Source organism: Cupressus sempervirens, chromosome 10 (assembly GCF_028749045.1).
Source record: "Cupressus sempervirens isolate cs-2001-9-10 chromosome 10, ASM2874904v1, whole genome shotgun sequence".
NCBI lineage: Eukaryota > Viridiplantae > Streptophyta > Pinopsida > Cupressales > Cupressaceae > Cupressus > Cupressus sempervirens.
This window is the reverse complement of record NC_143127.1, coordinates 218,284,889-218,305,571: the sequence shown is the minus strand read 5'-3', so window position 1 is coordinate 218,305,571 and position 20,683 is coordinate 218,284,889.

The window sequence follows — 20,683 nt, the reverse complement described above, 5'->3', positions numbered from 1 at the left end:
AGGTGGATGGATTTGTTAGAGAAAATGTTGGGGGTTAGCTTAATTAAATAAATGAATTATTTAATTAAAAGGAGAATTATTAGTACATGTGATTTAATTAAATAAATGAATTATTAAATTAAAAGAGGAATTATTAGTGCATGAGTTTTAATTTAATTAATTAATTAATTAAAAGAGAAATTATTGGTGCATAAGATTTAATTAAATAAATGGATTATTTAATTAAAAGAGGAATTATTGGTGCATGGGTTGACTCTAGGTAATTGCTGGTTTAGAGGATGAGTTTGTGGGTGGAGGGATTTAATTAATTAAATTAAATTAATAGACAAGGATTTTGGAGATTAAATTAAATAGGATGTGTAGTTATTTAATTTAATAGAGGAAGGGGGATTTTTTTAATAAATTAGACTATTGGTTGTCTATAATTTATTAATTGGGCTATAACTAATTAATTAGGGGATAGCACTAAAATAATTAAATATTTGATTAATGTATGCTTTAGAAGATGACTAAATTTGATTACAAACTTATGTGATCAGATTTAGGTGTCTACAAAAGCAACATGTCGTAAGAAGTGGGTACATCTGCAACCAAGAAAATCATTTTGATCTTTCTGTCCAAGAAGGATGAAAAGATGAACTAAGCATCTTTTATTTATTCTTTTAGGGGTACTTGCTTATTTTCCATAGAATAGAAAAAATTAAAAGATTTAGTCAAGGTTAACCCTAAAGCATTTGCAACCTTAGTTGGCATGACATTATCAGAGGTGTTGGAATCTATGATACAATTGCTTAGCTTGAAGTCATTAATCAACAGGGGAAGATAGAAAGGCTCAATCTTTCTTAGAACTAAGGATGGATAGTAACAAGTTATTTGGCATACTCTTAGATTCGGGGGTGGCCACATGAGGTTGGGCAAGTTGTGATTCCTTGACAAATTTTGTAAGTCTATCTAGGTGGTTTGGATATGCTTAAAGGTATTCTACCTCATACATCTAAATTTTAGTCCTCTTAGCATGATCTATGATATCAAAAGCTTGGAATGAATTAGGTGCAAAGGAGTTAAAATTTTCATCTTGTGGCTTAGCATTTGTATTAGGAATACTAGGAGCAGGAGAATCAACACTTGATTCCTAGTTGGGTCATTAGGTAGGGATGGTAGTTTTATTCCCCTCTTTGCAATGATGAAATGCATATTGAGGAGCATCCAATTTCTTTTCATCATCTTCTTTTTGTTGTGCCATCTTTATTTGCAAACATATCATAACTACATATGCTTGTGCAAAACTAATTCATGGTCCTCATCATTATATTGGATGTACCCAATAGTAGAGTCACTAGTTTCTTGGTGATCTTCACAATATTGGGTAGCAATATCCTTGGAAGGATAATTTTCTTGAGTATCACCAGTAAAATCAACTTCGTAGTAACCAGTGGCTAAGTTTCTTAGTGGTGCGTCAAGTGAAATCCTCTTTTGAGGAGGAGGAAGCTTTTTATGGGTCTTGGTTGCATAATTATTTGTAGTATTAAGATTTGGACCCTATTTTCTACTGAAGAGAAAAACCACACTCTTGGAGGTAAAATACATGAAGTGGATGCATGTAAAAGAAGGTTTATAATGAAAATTGAACTCTTGGAGGCTCATAACATGTAACACCTAGGTTAGAAAAGGGGTTTTTCATGCAAATCACACTCTCCAAAGCCTTTTGCATGTGTTATCATATGATTTTTCATTTTCCCAATTCAAACAACAAGAGCATACAATAGAAATAGTTTATCTATGTCAAGTTACAAACAATCAAATGAAGGTATAAAATAGCTGTAATAGTTTCATCAAAGATTGGTATTGTATGTCCAAGAAGAGTTAAAAAATCAACAAAGTGGGAGTCTTTGGATTAATGAGCTTAATTATGATAGAGTTAGTTGATGAAAATTTAGAGGCATTCTTGAGACTTTCTTGTGACTCCTTGACTGAATTTATGCATGTTTGTGGGTTCTTTTGAGAGGGTTTTCAATGTAATATTGTTGGAGCATTCAGAAAGAACAACATTTATGTCTGACATGATGATGTAACATGTACCAATGGATCATGGAATATTTTTTTTTTTAATGTTTGAGGATGTTATTATTGATTTTTTTATGTGTTAGTCGACATACACATGATCAATTTGTAGAATGAGTTGTAATAAGTAAATATTTTGCAATTAGGTGTTTAGTAAGGCCAAACTTGTTTACTCTACAAGGTTAATGAATTGTGTAAATGAATATAATCATTTGTAGTTATGAAGTGTGTGTCATGTGGATATGGATGTGATCTATGTGTTGATGACCACATGAAGAGGTATGAGATGAATCTAATGTACTTCAATGGAACTAATTAGACATTTTGAAGATTTGACTAACTAGGTCATAAAGTTGTGGATTGTTGCCCACCATTGAATTAGTATCCAATTGTAATTATACAAAAATGAGCCTTCCTTTGAGAAATGAGCTCTAGACAGTTGGTCTAAATGCAAGTTCATTACTCATTGTAATAAGTTATATTTTTAACAAGGTATAGTTTATTGTGGGTTTCAAGCCCACCAAGGTTTTCCCCTAATAATGTTTCTACACAAAAATCTTGGTGATGTGTTGTGGATCAGTGCTTACATATATTTGTTAAAAAGTGAAGTCCACCAAGATAACTAAGAGGGGGGAGTGAATCGGTTATTTGATTATAACTACTCTTAATGTACTTACTAAGTCCAAAAAATGTAAATAGTAGATGCAAAAACCACATAAATATTACCATATACAATAACACTAGATTGTTAACTTGGGAAAACCTTGATCAAAGAGAAAACCCCGATGTGGATGGTACCCACAAAATGATGTACTAATATATAAGTTTCCTGTAAGAGGATGGACCCATGAAATACACTCAGTGCATATCAATCCTTGTTGGAGAATTTGAATACCTATTAGAAGATTCTAAACATGTTTGGAGTTGTGTCAACCCTGTTAGGAGTTGTGGAAGATAGAAGGACCCGCTATCCACCTAGATTTTGGGCAAGACCACCAAATACACTATTCAATTGGCCTTAGTACTATCCTTCTTAGAATAATACAATTGTACAACTATCCACAACAAATTCTTTTACAAATATTGTCTCTTTGTTTGCTCACCATGCCTCAATTGCGCCAAAAACTTCTATGATCAAAATATATTCAATATTAGGTTCACTAGATCTCACATACAAGTTCACATACTCACATTACATATTATTATCACTTAATCACAATTATTTCTCTACCATAGGGAAATAATGTTTCCTTTATACCAAGTCCTAGAATAAGTTATTGAGTCAGCCTTGGGGCTTTTGCAATTTAAAATTAATATTATAGGACCACCTTAAGTTATTACATTTACACATTCCATTACAATATTACATCTTTTCACAATTACAACCAAATTTTTGGCTCACAGTCTTCACAACTCTTCACACATATAACCTCTAACTTTATTCACTTAACCACATCATCTTCAACTTGTCTTCTTCCTCTATACAACCTCACTTAACTAGATTGTATCTTTATTAGGAGATATAATCAAAACATCAACAACTACTACACAGGAGCTCTGTCTGAATTTATCTTCAATAAATATAAAATAATTGTCTATTGCCTTCATATTTCCATGTGTGCTCTTAGCCACACCATGTAGATACTCTATAGAGCATCTAGTTAAGTGTGCATCACCTCATCTTCAATCCTCAAACCACATGACCTCAATCTTTATTTGTTGCTCTATCAATCTCACAGAGTAACATGTATGTTGATATCAATGACAAAACTTCCATAAATTTAACATATGACCACTATAATCCCTCTAGTAATGCTAGGATACTCCCCCACAGTAATATCATCAGTCTTTATGCTAGCAATCTCCCCCTTTAGCATTGATGGCAACATAGATGAAAGACATCTAAGTTCCATGAATGTCAAATGTCTCTACTACCTCAACTCCCCCATTCATGCTACCCATGAATGTCTATTGTATTGTACCCATCATGCATAAGGTAGGAGTTAATCTCCCCCATACAATGGCATCTTTTCAAAACCTCTTCATCAACCATCTCTCTCTCTCTCTCTCTCTCTCTCTCTCTCTCTCTCTCTCTCTCTCTCTCTCTCTCTCTCTCTCTCTCTCTCTCTCTCTCAAGAACATCAATCCCTAAATATTCTTCCTCATTGACATCAATTAGTTTATGTGTTACTCTCCCCCATTGATATTATACAAGAATGTTTATATTACTCTCCCTCATTGACATCAATGAAAAAGGCATCATTGTGTGATTTAAATACATAAGATATGCAATAAGCTCAAATGTCCAAAGACATTGTTTACCAAGAGTCCTTCATGACTTAGTTCAAACATAGATAGTACCCCATAAAGGAAGTATTAAGCTTCCAGTCCAGATAAGGAATAGTGCTCTACTGTCATTGGACTGATGCAATCTCTACATTAACTACTTAAAAGTAGGTTGGGGCATAAACCTGAGCATACCTTTCAAGTACTCAAATTTATCCTTTGGAAAAGGCTTCATAAATATGTCTGGTATCTACTCCTTTGTATTTACATACTCCAATCTGATCTCTTTCTCTAGAACTTTCTCTCTCAAAAAGTGGTACTTAATAGATATATTCTTTGTCTTTAAATGTAAAACATGATTCTTTGACATACTCACTATACTTGTGTTATCATAATGTATGATAACAAACTCTGTAAACTCAGTTCCAATGTCCTTCAATATTTGTTTCATCCAGATGATCTGAATACAATTATTTTTTGCTAATACATACTCTGTTTCTATTGTGCTATGTGAAATACAACCTTGTTCATTTCTTAGCTAAGAAACTAAACTTCCTCCTAAGAAGAATTCTCCACCACTTGTACTTTTTCTATTATCCACATTGCCTACCCAATCTGCACTAGTGTATGCACATAAGGTAAATTCATTTGATCCATCATACCATTATCCAAAATTAGGTGTACCCTTCAAATATCTAAAAAAATATTTTCACTATCCCATAATGTGATTCTTTAGGATCACCTTGAAATCTTGGCACAATACCAATTACATTGGCTATATCCATTCTAGTGTGTGTTAGATATTGTAATCCTCCAATCATAGACCTATAATTTTTATTTTAAATAGTAGGCATTTCATCTTTGCTATATAACTTGTGACCAGTTACCATAGGTGTTCCAACAAGTTTTCAACTTTCTAAACTAGATATTTTTAGAAAAATCTTCCAAATACTTAGTTTGTGATATAAAAATACCACCATTGTTATGAATAATCTACAATCCCAAGAAATTCTTCATCTAACCAATCATACTTATCTCAAATTATTTCTTCATTTCTGCTACAAATGTTTTACTTGCTTCATCAACATTTTTAGGTTCAACTTGAGAAATCAAACATAGTCCTTTCTGTACCTTATTCCTTGTCATAACCCCTTTATCTTTTCTTCTAATAATCTGATCAACAAGGTGATTCTTTAACAAATTCTTATTAGGTGGCATTGGTTCAACTATGACTTCCTCTAGCTCTAATCCTTGGTTCTTCTCTTTGTGCCACAACTTGAATCTCATTTTGTAAATTAGTTCAATCTCATAAAACAACTCAACATTTTCTTGGTTAGTCCTTGGATTAGTCTCTTCATCATAATTGTAATCAAGTATTCTTTCCTAAATATTGAACTTCTCGTCCACTCTAACATTTGCACTCTCAACAATTTTTTGAGTTATCTCATTAAAATATTGATAAGCCTTTATTTTCAATGAATAACCAAGAAACATACCTTCATCACTCTTTGAATCAAGCTTTCTACTATCATCATCCCTTTTAATGTAATACTTAATTCCAAAGATTCTTAAGTACATAATTGATGGCACATGTCCAAACCAAAGTTCATAGGGGGTCTTACTAGTACCTTGTCTAATTTTTACTTTATTCATAAGGTAAACTAGTGTATTTACTACTTCTCTCCAGAATCTCTTCACCACATTATTCTCAAAAACTATAGCTATTATTGCCTCTATTACAAATATGTTTATCCTTTTTGTTATACCATTATGCTCAAGTGTTTTATAGGTTGAAATTTATCTCTTAATTTCATTTACTTTACAAAAAAATTTAAACACATTTAAAGTAAACTCTCCTCCTCTATCAGATCTCAAATATTTAATCTTTAATCCATAATAATTTTCAACTATGTTCCTGAATATCTTAAAGTTCTCAAATGCTTCAGATTTTTCTTTAACAAATGCTATCCACATCATGCTAGTGAAATCATCAACAAGGATCATGAAATACCTTTCGCCATAGAAAGCTCTTGTCTTTGTACAACCACTCAAATCTATGTCTAGAATTTCTCCAACTTCGTAGATGTAGTAAACTTCTTACTTGGAAACTAGCTTTTCTTCTACTTTGCCATAACACATTCCTTGCATACCATGTTAGTAGGTTTCACAATTTTAGGCAAATCTCTAACAACAAATGTAGTACTGATATTCACAATGTCATCAAAGTTTATATGAAAAAACCTCTTATGCCACAACCAACTATCATCCACCATAGCAACTAAACATGTCATCTTAGTAGGATTCAACTAAAAACAATTACCTCTTATCCTTATACTAGTGTTGATTAGCTTACCATCTTTATATTTGATAATGCATGTCTTCTCTATAAATTGAAATTGATATCCTTTGTGAACTGGATGTCCAACACTCAATATATATTATGTTTCAAATCATCAACAAAATAAACATTATCAGTGTTATTCTTTCCATCAAGAGTAATAGACCCTTTTCCCTTAATATGATAGGTTGAATTATTTCCAACTATAACTATTCCACTATCATAGCTATTGAATTCAATGAATTTGTTCATATCTCCAGTCATATGACAAGAAAAACTACTATTAATAATCTAATCTAATTTCTTATTTTCAGCTTGTGATACTAATGCTCTTTCTTCCTCAACTTCATCTTTTTTTCGGGACTTTCTTCCTTAATAACAACAAATCCTATTTCATCACTTTCACTAAAAAATATTTCCACACAAGCATGTAATTCCTGATCATTAGCAAATAGACATTTCCTTGGCTTATAAGGCTTGTTCTTATACTTTCTTTCTCTCTTAGGACATTTACAAGAATAATGACCATACTCATTACATGCCCAACATTTAAAGATATTTTTGCATTTAAGTTCTCTCTAGATAAGCAAGGCAAGGCCTTCCTCAATCTTCTTGCCTTCTTCTATTTTTCCTCAACTGCTACTAGCATAATCTCCACTTATACTTGCACTTCTTGTCAATGTATAACCTCCCACTTGGAGACTGATCACAACACTACCAAACCTATAGCTCCCACTAGAATATCAAACCACTCTAGACTTTTTTGTTGTTTTATCCTATTTAGTCTAGAAGACCAACTCAAGCTGAAGAGGAATTTAGCTTCTCCCTTGTCACTACCTTTGTAAACATATCTACTAGATTTTCATTTGTATGTGTCTTGTCCAGCTTTAACTATCCATCATCCAAAACTAACCGAATGAAATGGTACCGTAACTGAATGTGTTTTGTCTTTGAATGCAGAGTTGAATTCTTTGCAAAATGAATGGCACTCTGACTATCTGTAAACAAATAATTATCCTTCTAAGCGTGTCCCAATTCTTCCAAGAAGAACTAAAGCCATATCATCTTCATGGTTGCCTCTATAGTAGCAACATACTCTACCTCTGTAGTGGATAAAGCATTAACCTTCTATAATCGAGAAACCCAACTCACTGCTACCCCACTAATAGTAAATACATAACATATAGTACTCTGCCTAGTATAAATATCCCATGTCAAATCAGAGTCAACATAGCCCTGTAAATTAGTAGTAGAGCCTCTAAAGTGTAAACACTTACTGGATGTTCCTCTGAGATATCTGAGAATCCATTTTAGTGCATTCCAATGCTCAATTCCTAGATGACTCATATACTTGCTAACTACTCCCACTAGATGTGCAATATCTAGCCTAGTACATACCATAGCATACATCAAGCTTCCTACAACTGAAGCATAAGGTACCCTAAACATCTTATCCTCCTCTTCTTGTGTCTTGGGTCACATCTCCTTAGTCAACTTCAAATGACCAAGTAAAGGTGTGCTAACAGCTTTAGCATTCTCCATATAGAAATGTTCCAACACCTTTGCAATATAATAAGCTTGAGATAATGTCAATTTCCTATTCTTCCTATCTCTACAAATCTTCATACCAAAGATTTTTTTTGTTGCCCCCAAATCCTTCATAGCAAATGTATGTGCTAACTGGTGTTTCAACCCCTTAATATGATCCGTGTTAGACCCAGCTACAAGAATACCATCAATATATAAACATAGAATAATGTGGTTGTCACCATCCAACATCTTAAATTAAACACAATGATCTAAATGACACCTACTATATCCATGCTTATGCATAAACCTGTCAAATTTCAAGTACCATTGCCGAGATGCTTGCTTCAAGCCATATAAACTTTTCTTCAATCTGCACACTAAGTTCTCCTTACTATTGACCTCAAACCATTATGACAGTGTCATATATATCTCTTCATCCAAATCACCATGAAGGAAGGTTGTTTTAACATCAAGATGCTCCAAATGTAAATCTTCAGTAGCCATAATACTTAAAACAATGTGAATAGAAGTCATTTTAACAATAGGAGAAAATATATCATCAAAATTAATGCCCTTTTTCTATGCAAATCCTTTTACCACTAACCTGGCTTTAAATATTTTCTTACCTCCGTCCTCTTCTTTCAACCTATAAAGCCATTTATTCTATAAAGCCATTTTACTTGCAGGCAACTTGCATAAATCCCATGTCTTATTTTTCAGCAAAGAGTCCATTTCATCTTTCATTGTAGACTCTCACTGAGTCTTTATATCCACCCACACAGCTTCATCATAACATCCAAGTTCACTAGCATCAGTGAGTAAAATAGAATACAAAGAAGGAGAAAATATTTTTGGAGGTCTACTTATCCTTATTGACTATCTAACATTCACTGGGGCCTCTAGTATTTTTTGTTGTGGTGATTGTAGATCACAAGGAAGTGCTAGAACATCAACTTTTGGAGTATCATCTAGCACTACATAATCATATTCTTTCTTCTCATATTGCTGCAACAGATCTTTGTACAACACTTTCTCATTAAATATGACATCCATGCTTCTTACAATTTTATGATTTTCAAGATCCCAAAGCCTATAACCAAATTCATTAATCCCATATCCAAAAAAAAACATTTCTTTGACTTAGCTTCTAGCTTGGTTCTATTTTTAGAATCTATATGAGCAAATGCTTCAGAACCAAAGGTTCTGAGAAAAGAATAACTCACCTTCTTACTAGTCCATGCTTCCTCTGAAATACCACAACCCAAAGGAGTATAGGGATCTCTATTAATCAACTATATAGTAGTATTGACAACCTTCACCCACATGTTTAACGGCAACCCAACATGCAACCTCATGCTTCTTGCATGCTCCATTATAGTTTTGTTCATGCATTCGACCACTCCATTTTCTTGTGGAGTCCTTGGAATAGTTTTCTATCTACGAATACCATTAGCGGAGCAATAATCTTGAAATTCATGATTGTAATACTGACCACCATTATCAAATCTAAAAAATTTTAATTTTTTTCTAGTCTCATTTTCAACCAAGCATTTCTATTCTTAAAATTTTGAAATACATCAGATTTATGTCTAAGGAAATAAACCCATACTTTTCTAGTTGCATCATCAATAAATGTAACATAATAATGAGAGCCACCAGGGGAAGATACCTGAGATGGTCCCCATACATCTATATGCACAAGCTCTAATTTCTCAAAAAAAAATTCCTTCCCAGTCTTCACAAAACTCACTCTCTTTTATTTTCCATACACACAACTTTCACAGAAATCCATATTGACACATTTCAGACCTGGTCATACTTTCTTTGAATGAAGTACTTTCACATCTTTCCCACTCATCTGCCCAAGTCTATTATGCCACAACACTATATTAGAATCTACAACAGCTATTTGTTCTCCCTGGTTAATTGTAGCAACTGTTCTTGAACATTCATTTCTCTCTAAAACAATCAAAGTAGAAGGAACAATATGACCTGTATAAAGATATAAGGTGCCTACTTTCACACTTTTTTCTACTACAAGGGAACTTTTTGAAACCTTCTAATTTTTATTATTAAAAGTAACTATACAACCCTCATCACTGAGTTGCCCTGCTAAAATTAAATTCCTACTCAGTCTTGAAACATGTCTTACCTCATGTAGTAGCCAATGATTCCCATTTCACAACTTAATCTTAACTTTTCCCTTTCCAACAATCAGACAAGGTTCATTATCACCCAAATAAACAAGCCCAAAATTCCCTTGGACATAATCAATAAAATAACCTCTATGAGGTGTAGCATGAAATGAAGGACTAGCATCTAAAACCCATGAATCATCAACACTTTCTAAAGACAGAAGCAAAGCATCCTCTTTGGATTTGTTACTTACCACATTTGCCTCTTTGTTCCCTTCTTGTTTATCTCCTTCATTGTTCTTTTGAGTCCAACAATCTTTCTTCTTATGGCATGTTTTACCACAGTATCAACAATCTCTCGGTCCTCTGGATTGAGACCTCTTCCCCTTTGACTTTCCTCTTGATTTTCCACAATTTCCTGAATTATTTCCTCTCTCAATCATTCTACCTCTGCTTTGTGTATTCAAAGCACTTCTTGATGTAGATCCACCTAAGGTTTTCCCATGAGCTTCCTCACTCAAAATAACACCGATCACATCATCATATTTTAGAGTATTACATCCAAAAATGGAATTACTTGCAACCATTACCAAGCCATTCTAGCTTTCAGACAAAGAACATAAACTCAAGAGAGCCCTAATTTCTTCATCAAAATTGATACCCATAGAAGATAACTAACTAGTAATAGTATTAAACTCATTTAAATGATCTGCAACATATCCACCTTCTGTCATTTTCATATTAAATAAATTCTTCATGAGAAATACCTTGTTTGAAGTAGAGCACTTTTCATATAGTTTCACTAGGGTTTGCATCAACTCTTTTGTTGTCATCACTTTTGTAATATTAAATGCTACCAATGGTACCAGACATAATTGAATGCTTCCAAGTGTCTTTCCGTCTAAAAGATCCCAGTCATTATTTGTCATAGATCCATGATTCTTGGTTTTTTCTTCCAACAGCTTTCATAAATCCTTCTAATAAAGATAGTCCTCTATTTGCATCTTCCATAATTGAAAGTCCCGCCCATTAAACTTGTTAACCCTCATCTTACCCTCATCTGCCATCACTCTCACTCAACTGTGAGACTCCCACTCAATTCTGAGACCTTCCTACAAAGGATCGCTAAAAAAAATGACAACGGTTTGGATTAAAAAAAAATGATGACCGATCTGGCTTTGATACCACTTGTTAAGATTAACCTCAGATAGAAATAATAGTTACATGCAAATATAACCAATATCAAAAAATAATAGATCGCATAGAAGAGAACACAAGACACCAAGATTTAACGTAGTTCACCCAATCATTGGGCTACATCCACCAATAGAAAATCCAATATTATTATTATCTAGTGATTACAACTTGATTACAATCTGTAACCCCTTACAACTCAATACCACCGCTAGAAACAATTTTCACATCACACATTATGAAAAACCCCTAACCCTAAGCTCTTTTATACAAGCTTTTTGTCACTTACAAAATTAGGGCTAGAATAATAGAAAAATAGTAGTGACACCTTTTACAATATAAGGCACATGGGTCACTACCCCAGAACCTCGTAGGGGTACTACACCTTGACCCTATCTTAGGGCGCTACCCCCAAACTCTCATAGAAATAATATGGGGAGAAAACCACACTGAATAAATCTTCAAGGCTTATTAGGCTCCACATCACAACATCAATTCCCTAATATTGTGGATAGAGTGCCCTCCCATATTACAGTTTTTTCTCTTGCTAAGGTTTCTACCAAGGACAATATTATACATAACCCCCTGATTGTGTAGGATGTCACTAAGGAGCAGGTGGATGGCTACCAATATGGCAAATAGGAGGCCATTAAGGAGGTCTGGAAGATGGCTAGCAATGAGCTAAGGGAAAGAATCTACAACCTAGAGGAAAGAATGTGTCTCTTGACTAAATTTACTGTCAAGGTGATGCATGTTAATACTACCATGTTACATCTGCTAAAGGAATAGTAGTGTGATCTGACCAGTGAGGACTTTAGAATGTTTTTCGACTTCCTTGCTAAAGACTAGACAAAAATCCTCCTAAGGGGGAAGGATGCCAAGAAGCCTTGGGGCCTTTTCCTCCCAGATCTCTATGTTGTAATTTTGCTGGTTGTTAAACTTTGTTGGGTTTAAGGTAGTTGTGCCTTTGTTTTCATGCTTTCTTAGTTTTATTAGTTTTAGTACAGGTATTAGTTGTTTAATTTTTGTTGATACTTTTATCTCCGTGCTTCTGAACAATGTTTTTGTGTTAAAAGTGGTAGGGGGTAATTTTCGTTGGTGGTATTCTATTGGTTGTGGACCAGATTATCTTTTTGAGGGTCATCCCCCTTTTTTTGACTACTTTTTTATTCAAAAACATATCAATTTTCAAGATAGTTCAGCCAAAGTTGCAAAGGAAGATTCATTTGTTGAGGTTCATGGTTAGTGAGTTATGTTTTAAGCACTTAAAGGGGAATTTAGGAATGTGTCCTAATGTTATGTATATGTTTGTGGGAAGAGATATGCAGATTTGCATGAGTTATAAAAAGTTTTGTGAAGATTGTTCTAAGAGAGAGTTTATGGTAAGCGAGTATTGGCAATCATTGTATATCTTTTTGGTGAGGTTGAAGATCATTCATCGGGCTTGGGTTATGATAGAAAACATGTTGAAGATGCTATGGTTAACTTTGCCAAATCAAATGTTCATTCTATGAAGATTTATGAAGATTGCTCAACGTGTTATTTCTAGGAAGCTGACAGGTGGTCCTATACTATTTATTGTAAATTGAGAAAGCCTTGAGGCTGACTCGATATTTTTTTTAGGACTTGGTATAAAGGAAAGTGTGTTTACATGGGTTTAAGTGTGTCATTAGATTAGTGAGATCACACATTGTATTATGCAAGCTTTGGATGTGAATATTGTATGATCAGAGCAGATATTGATGTTGAGGATGTACTATGAGCTTCAAAGGAACTGTATTGGCAAATAATTTGTAGTTTACCTAGTTTAAAAACTTGGATATCTTATCCTCAAGATTGTTTAGTGAAGATAACCTTGGGTTATTTGAATAATAAGTTCATGTGTCCTCCTTTCAACTCCTAAAAGGGTTGGCATAACTCTTAACATGTTTGGAATCTCCTAACAAGGATTCAAAGTATCCCAACAAGGACTCATATGTACTAATTGTATTTCATTGGTTCCTAATAGAGTTCATCCTTTCACAAGATACTTTAATATCCATACATCATCTTGGGGGCATTATTCCCACCAGAGTTTTCCCTCTGATCAAAGGTTGACCTGGTTAATAAATCTAGTGTTATTATGCATGGTTATCTCTATATGGTTGTTTCATCTTTTGGTTACATGTTTTAGATTTGATAGAGTTATTTTAAAAAAAATTGAGCACATAACTGATTCACCCCCCTAGTTATCTTGGTGGACTTTACTTTCTAACAATTGGTATCAAGGCTTTAGGTCCTTGAAGAAAAATTTTAATAGCTTAAGTAGATCTATGGCTTCTTATTGCATGAAAGAAATTATGAAGTTGAATGGAGTAAGTTATGATAGTTGGAAGGAAAAGATGAAGACTCACTCGTTGTGCATGGGTCCAGAATTTTGGCTACTTACTCAGAAGCAAAAGGATGTAATAGATGAAGATAAGCTTGACTCCTATGAGCAAGATGCTAAAGATTTATTCATTCAAAACATCCTTACTAAATAATTATTTTTGTTAGCTCTTCTAAAATCTGAATATGTAGAGGTGAAATCTATAAAGCTTGCACATCAAATTTGGCTTTAATTGAAGAATATGTTTGAAGGTGATGAAAATGCAAAGAAGTTTAGATTATAGAGTTGGACATGTATGTCTCAAAGTGCTAAAATGTAGGGAGATGAAACTGTAAGAAGATACTTTACCAAGATATTTGAGATTCTTGCAAGAATTAGAAGTTGTGGTGGAACTAAGACAGAGGATGATACTGTGCAGAAATTTTTGGAAACTTTGATACCTGCTTATCATCAAAAGGCATAAATGATTCAACAAGTTATCGCTTACACACCTAACTTTACAAAATAGACTCTTCTTTGAAAGTTATAGGCATCTAAATTATGGATGAAATAGAATGATGTATTACCTAGAGTTAAGGCTTTTTTCAGTGTATAGAGAGAAAAACCTACACTTATAAGAAATGTGAGTAAAAGTGGAGACTATGGTAGAATAAAACAAGAAGAAGACAAGAAGATTGATGGAGGACTTGCACTACTTATGAAAAGAGAACCTAAAGGTGAAACAATTCTTGTTTGTTGGACATGTAAATAACTTGTTCAGTTTTCATCTAAATGTCCTAAGAGAGAAAAGAAGAGGAAGCCTAAGAAGCCTTACAAGTCTAGAATGCCTAAAGATTGCTTCTTTGTTAATGAAGATGATGAAATTTATTTTAAGATGGTAAATTTTCTAGATGATAGTGACAATGAAATTGATGAGATAGGATTTTTTGGTATTCAAGAAGAAATCCCTAAGAAAGAATAAGAGAAGAAAAAGCCTTAGTATCACATGTTTTGAAGAGAAAGTCTGATTGGGTTATAGATAGTGGATGTTCTCATCATATGACTAAATATATGAACAAATTTGTTGAATTCAATAGTTATGATGGAGGACTAGTTAGAGTTGGGAATAATGCAGCTTTTCACATTAAAGGAAAAAGATCTATTACTCTTGATGGAAAGACTAACACTGAGGATGTTTACTTTGTGGGTGGATTGAAACATAATATTTTGAGTATTGGAAAACTTGTTGACAAGAAATATCAGTTGTAGTTTATATAGAAAACTTGCCTTATCAAAGATAAAGATGGTACATTCATTGGTACATATACAAGGAGAAGAGGTAATGTTTTTTGGTTGAACCCTACTAAGAAGACATATTTAGTTGCTAAAGTGGATGATAGTTGGTTTTGGCATAATATTTTTTGTTATATTAACTTTGATAATGTTGTGAAGGTTAGTACAACATTTGCAGTTAGATATTTTCCTAAGATCATGAAACCTTCTAACATGATTTGCAAAGAATGTGCATTGCTAAAGCTGAAGAATTGTCCACTTCCAAGCAAAATGTTTACTACTTTAGTGAAGCTAGAGATTGTGCATACAAATCTTCGTGGTGAAAGGTACTTTATGCTTCTTATTGATGATTTTACTAGGATGATGTGGATAGCATTTGTTAGAGAGAGAAGTCTAAAGCTTTTAAGAAATTCAAGATATTTAAGAGTGGATTTGAGAATGAATCTAATTTGAAGATTAAATGTTTGAGATCACATAGAGGTGGAGAAGTCATTTCAAATTAATTTAATATATTTTTTGAAGAAAATGGTATAAAAAAAATAGTTTTCAACTCCTAAGACATTGTAGCAGAATGAGATAGTGGTAAGAAGGAACAAATTAGTGACTAAAGCAAGTTGAGTAATGATGTTTGAGAATAATGTATTACATATATTTTGGAGAGAAGAAGTAAACACCATTTTATACATGATGAATAGAGTTTAGATTAGACAAGGCAATGGTAAGACACCTTATGAACTTTGATTTAGATAAACACCTACTATGAAATACTAATGAATCTTTGGAAGTAAGTATTGTATTAAAAGAGATGATGATATTGAGAAATTTGATTATAGAAGCGGTGAAAGAATATTTCTTGGATATTCATTGAAAATTAAAGTATATAGATGTTTTAATCAAAGATTGAAGACTATTGTTGAGAGTGCTAATGTGTGAGTTGATGAAAATTTTAGAATTCAAGAAAGGATACTTGATTATGATTCTGATGGAGAGACTAATCAAATGATTGGTAATCAAAATGTTGAGCAAGAATTTTTGTGTGAAAATGGCATTGACTTGTAGACTAAATTATAAAGAGAAGAATAGAGAGAAGAATAAAAAGTGAACTTAGATTAGAAATCATAATTAAGCAGAAGTCATAATTACATAGGGAATACTAGAGTAGAAATCATAATTAAGTAGGGAACACCTAAAATGAATGTTACAAAGAATCACCCTATAAATCAAATCATTGGCAATGTGAACAAAGGAGTTATGAAAATAAACAAGGTTAAGAATTTTTTATATATCTCAAGTTGAACCTAAGAATGCTGATGAATCTTGTTGTTAGAAAACTGGGAGTGTGGCAGGGGGGGGAGCAGGGTGAATTAGTTATATTTAGTTATCCTATAGGCCTTTAAAACACTTTAGTACTAAATCACACTTTATAAACTTTCACAACAATAACTCTATAACTACATTTAACTTCTCAAACCAAACTTGTAATCATTTATCACCAAACTATTCCTTATAGTTACCAAGTAACAAATATACTACTTATCTTATACCGAATTGCAACATTCAACAAATAACACAAAATAAACTTTACAACACATAAGAAATCACACATTTGACACATATATTTTAACGTGTAAACCTTATGAAGGGAAAACCACCCGGGTAATGACAAACCATAATATATGATCTACTCTGTGAGGAGTCTATCCTATTAAAGACTTAAGAAACTGTCAGGTTTCACTTGGTTAAAGGATTTGACACTTATAACTAAGGACTCAGTTAGGAGATTTACAAAGATTTGTTAAGACCACTCTATTAAAAGATTTACCCTAATTCAAATTTGTTAAAATTGACTTAATACCCGACTCTCAGTTTGCTCTGCAAGCTGATTTTGTGTCTTCTCCTTACTAACTAATGCTCTCCTCTGATATGATACTCTTATCTTTCCCTTCCAGTTTCACTACTTATGAACAAGTCACTTGTTATGTTAGATGGTAATAGAACTCATGGATGACTTCTAATCTCCTTCTCTATTCTTCAGATGGACGCACACAACCACTTTCTTAGCTCTCACATTCTCTTGATCTAGGTTAAGATCATCACTATATAAAGATTCCAAGAAGAGTCTTCTAGGTATTACCATGTAATGCCTACCCCTAGTTGACTTTTCATGTTGGATTGTCAAATTCTTTTAGGCCAATTTTATGATTAGCAGTACTTGGTTACCGAATTCAATTGGATTTAATTTTAGACCCAGTTTATTTATGTGATGAGCTACTTAGTTATTTCATGTGTTCATGATTATTTTGATGATGATATATGTATATTCATATAGTGGTTTCACTTATTTCATGATGATAGATAGATGGATGTTTCATATGCAGTTTCTATAGATACTCACCCCATACTTGCATGTGTATAGTGTACTTGTATGTTTTACTTTATATTTGACATTTCTAATGTGGTTTAGGGAGGGAGTGGCAGTCACTTGCTAGTTGGGATCTACACCATGCATCATTCCCTGCCATTTCCTATTTAGCTTACATTATATGTGTATGTACATGCTTAGATTTTATGCAGATTGTAGGTACTAGGCATCAACTTCTTTGAATTGCTAGGATGAGCGTGCCCTAGCGCGATATCTTAATGGTAAAATAGGAGAGATAATTCTTCAGTCCAAATCCTAGCCCTAAGCCAATTGTCCTAGAAAGTAGGACAAGTATCTGAGTCATTTATCCTTCCAAATTTGTCAGGTACATAAATTCATGATTTTGACCCTTGAGTTTGATCTAGTATTCTATACTTTATAATAGATTTTCGTATTTAGTTTTGTGGGTCTATTATGATTTTTAGTTATAATTAAATCAAATTAAAAGATAATTTAATGAAAATTTTATAAAGAAAATTCAATATTAATTATATTTAATTAATTGAGAAATTAATTAAATGAAAGAATTAAATTTAAAGATTTAATTAAAGTTTTTTGGCGTAATTATATTAATAATATATTTAGGAGTTTCATTTTTATAATAAACTCTAAATATTATTATTAGTTAAATTAATAAATATTTTATTAAAAACATCTTGGGATTTAATAAAATAGAGAAAGCAATTGATTTAATAAAGTTATTTTAATTAAATTGCAAAAAGGTTGCACATGAAAATTAAAATATAATAAAATAATTAAGAAAAAGGTTTCGCATGATTGCAAAATTGAAGCCCTAATTGGAGAAAGCTCTTTATTAAGAAATTAGAGCTCATTTCTCCATACACAGGTTTGGAGGAGCAAATTTCAAAGAAGATTGTTTCCGAAAGAAAAATAATTTGCTTGCAAGCTCTGTGCATCCATTGTTTAGCATCATATCCAAGTAGGAATTTTGCGAGTAGTTCTTTCATTGAAAATATTTGTCTTCTTCTTGTCTGAATGTAATGGTTTTCATAATTTAATTGGGTTGAAACCCTTGTTTGTAAATTTAATTGTTCTTCATTTAGAAAACCTTTGTAAACGAATTTATGATTTGAAACCCTTGTTTTGTAAGTTTAGAGATTTGTAAATTTGATAAATTACAATATGGGTATGGTTTGGAAAAGAAATCAAAATTTGATTGGTTACTCGTATTCTTCCTATCAAATCTAGTTCATATATTTATATTAAAAAAATTATATGTTAATAAAAATTACCACAATAAAATAAATTTTACTATGATAATTTTTATCACATAACTCATAATTCCTGAAACTTCATGGGAGGCATTTGATTGTGTTATGTTTATTTGAAACATATTTTTAAAATAATAACAAAAAATATATCTATGAAAAGGTGGACGGGGCCACCAACTCCCCACCCACCTGTGACTGCCTTTGTATTGCCGCACAACAAGTGTTGCTATCGTAGCAGTAGGTATTATTGTAAGGCAACACGTTGCTACTGTTGCATCACTGCCATAACAGTAGGCCATCGACTAGTAGGCCTAAAACACTTTAGTATATGGTTTTTTTAATTTAATTTATTAAATTTTAATTTAATAAAGTTTTTAAAAATATAGTTTGTGTTTAATTAAAATTAATTAAATTAAATTAAATTAAATTAGAAGATATTGAAATATTAATTAGTTAATATTATATTAATATTAATTAGTTAATATTATATTAATATTAATTAGTTAATATTATATTAATATTAATTAGTTAATATTATATTAATATTAATAGTAATTATGATTATTAATAAATTAAAATTATTTATTAATAGTTATTAGTTATTTTATTAATCATTAATATTAATTGTTTAATTTTTTTAATATGTATTTAAAATTATATTTTAGTTAGTAAATTACCAGTTATTTGGAAATGGGATTTTAGTGTTAAATCAACCAAGTATGATTGAACTATTTATTTTAAATCTAATGTTGATTTATTTAAATGATCATTATGAACTTTTAGGGATACATTTTAAATGGAGTACAAAACTCGAACCTTGTTGTTTAATCAAAATCATATGTTTTCAAAAAAAAAAACAAAAATCTATGAAACTACACTACGATGTTGTATGTTTTTCTTTCGTGTTGGGTTTGGGGTTGACTTAGAGTATTGACTAATTCAAGATGTTTACCAGAGGCTTGGGGGTTTTTGTTCTATGATGATGTTATGCATATGATCTTTTATACTTGACCGTGGTGATCTCTCATGTGTTTTCTATGATGAGTTTGTTTAGATGTTTGTGGTGCTTTCTAGTTTCTTATGTAGAACTAAGGTGAATGGTGTGGCTTTTCTTGTGTAACCTTTGAGTCTTCGATTAGTTATCTTTTGATGTCTTCTAGTTGGTTGTATAGGATTGAGATGATTATTGTGTTTTGTCTTTTGGTGATTTTCAGTTGCTTGTATAGGACTAAGGTGATATTAAGATTGTTCTTTAGGTGCTTTCCAATTGCTTGTAAAGGACTAAGGTGAATACTATGTTTTATCTATTGGTGCTTTCTAGTTGCTTGTAATGAATTGAGGTGAAAATTGTGATTTTTATGAGTTGTACTTTTATGAGCCTAGGATTGGTAATCTATGTGTACATTGTGAAGTGACTTGAAATGGAGGCCAAAGCCCTAAGTGTTTGCTTGGGTAACCCATTGTAAGTTGTTTTAATAAGTGATAACATTTCATTAAATGAGATTAAAATGACTTAATAAGAGTCATTGTTTTTCCTCACCCATGCCTTGAGTGCTAGTATAGGCTAGGATAAGAGTAGAGAGGATGCTTGGTTGTGACCTTGCTTCATTAGTATGCCTTGTCTATGCGAGAGGATATTGGTACCACATAGAGACACTAGGGGGCCGAAGTCCAGAGAGCTTGCCAGGGTAACCTTAGAGTTGGCTCATGCGATGACACTTGCCCACTTACATAGGAGATTCCCTATGTGTCTTTGTTGCCTCTAGGATTAGATGATATTTGTGTCTTGGTACCCTTTGAGATAGTTTGCTATCGGGTATTTCCTTGACCTAGATGTTGGTTATG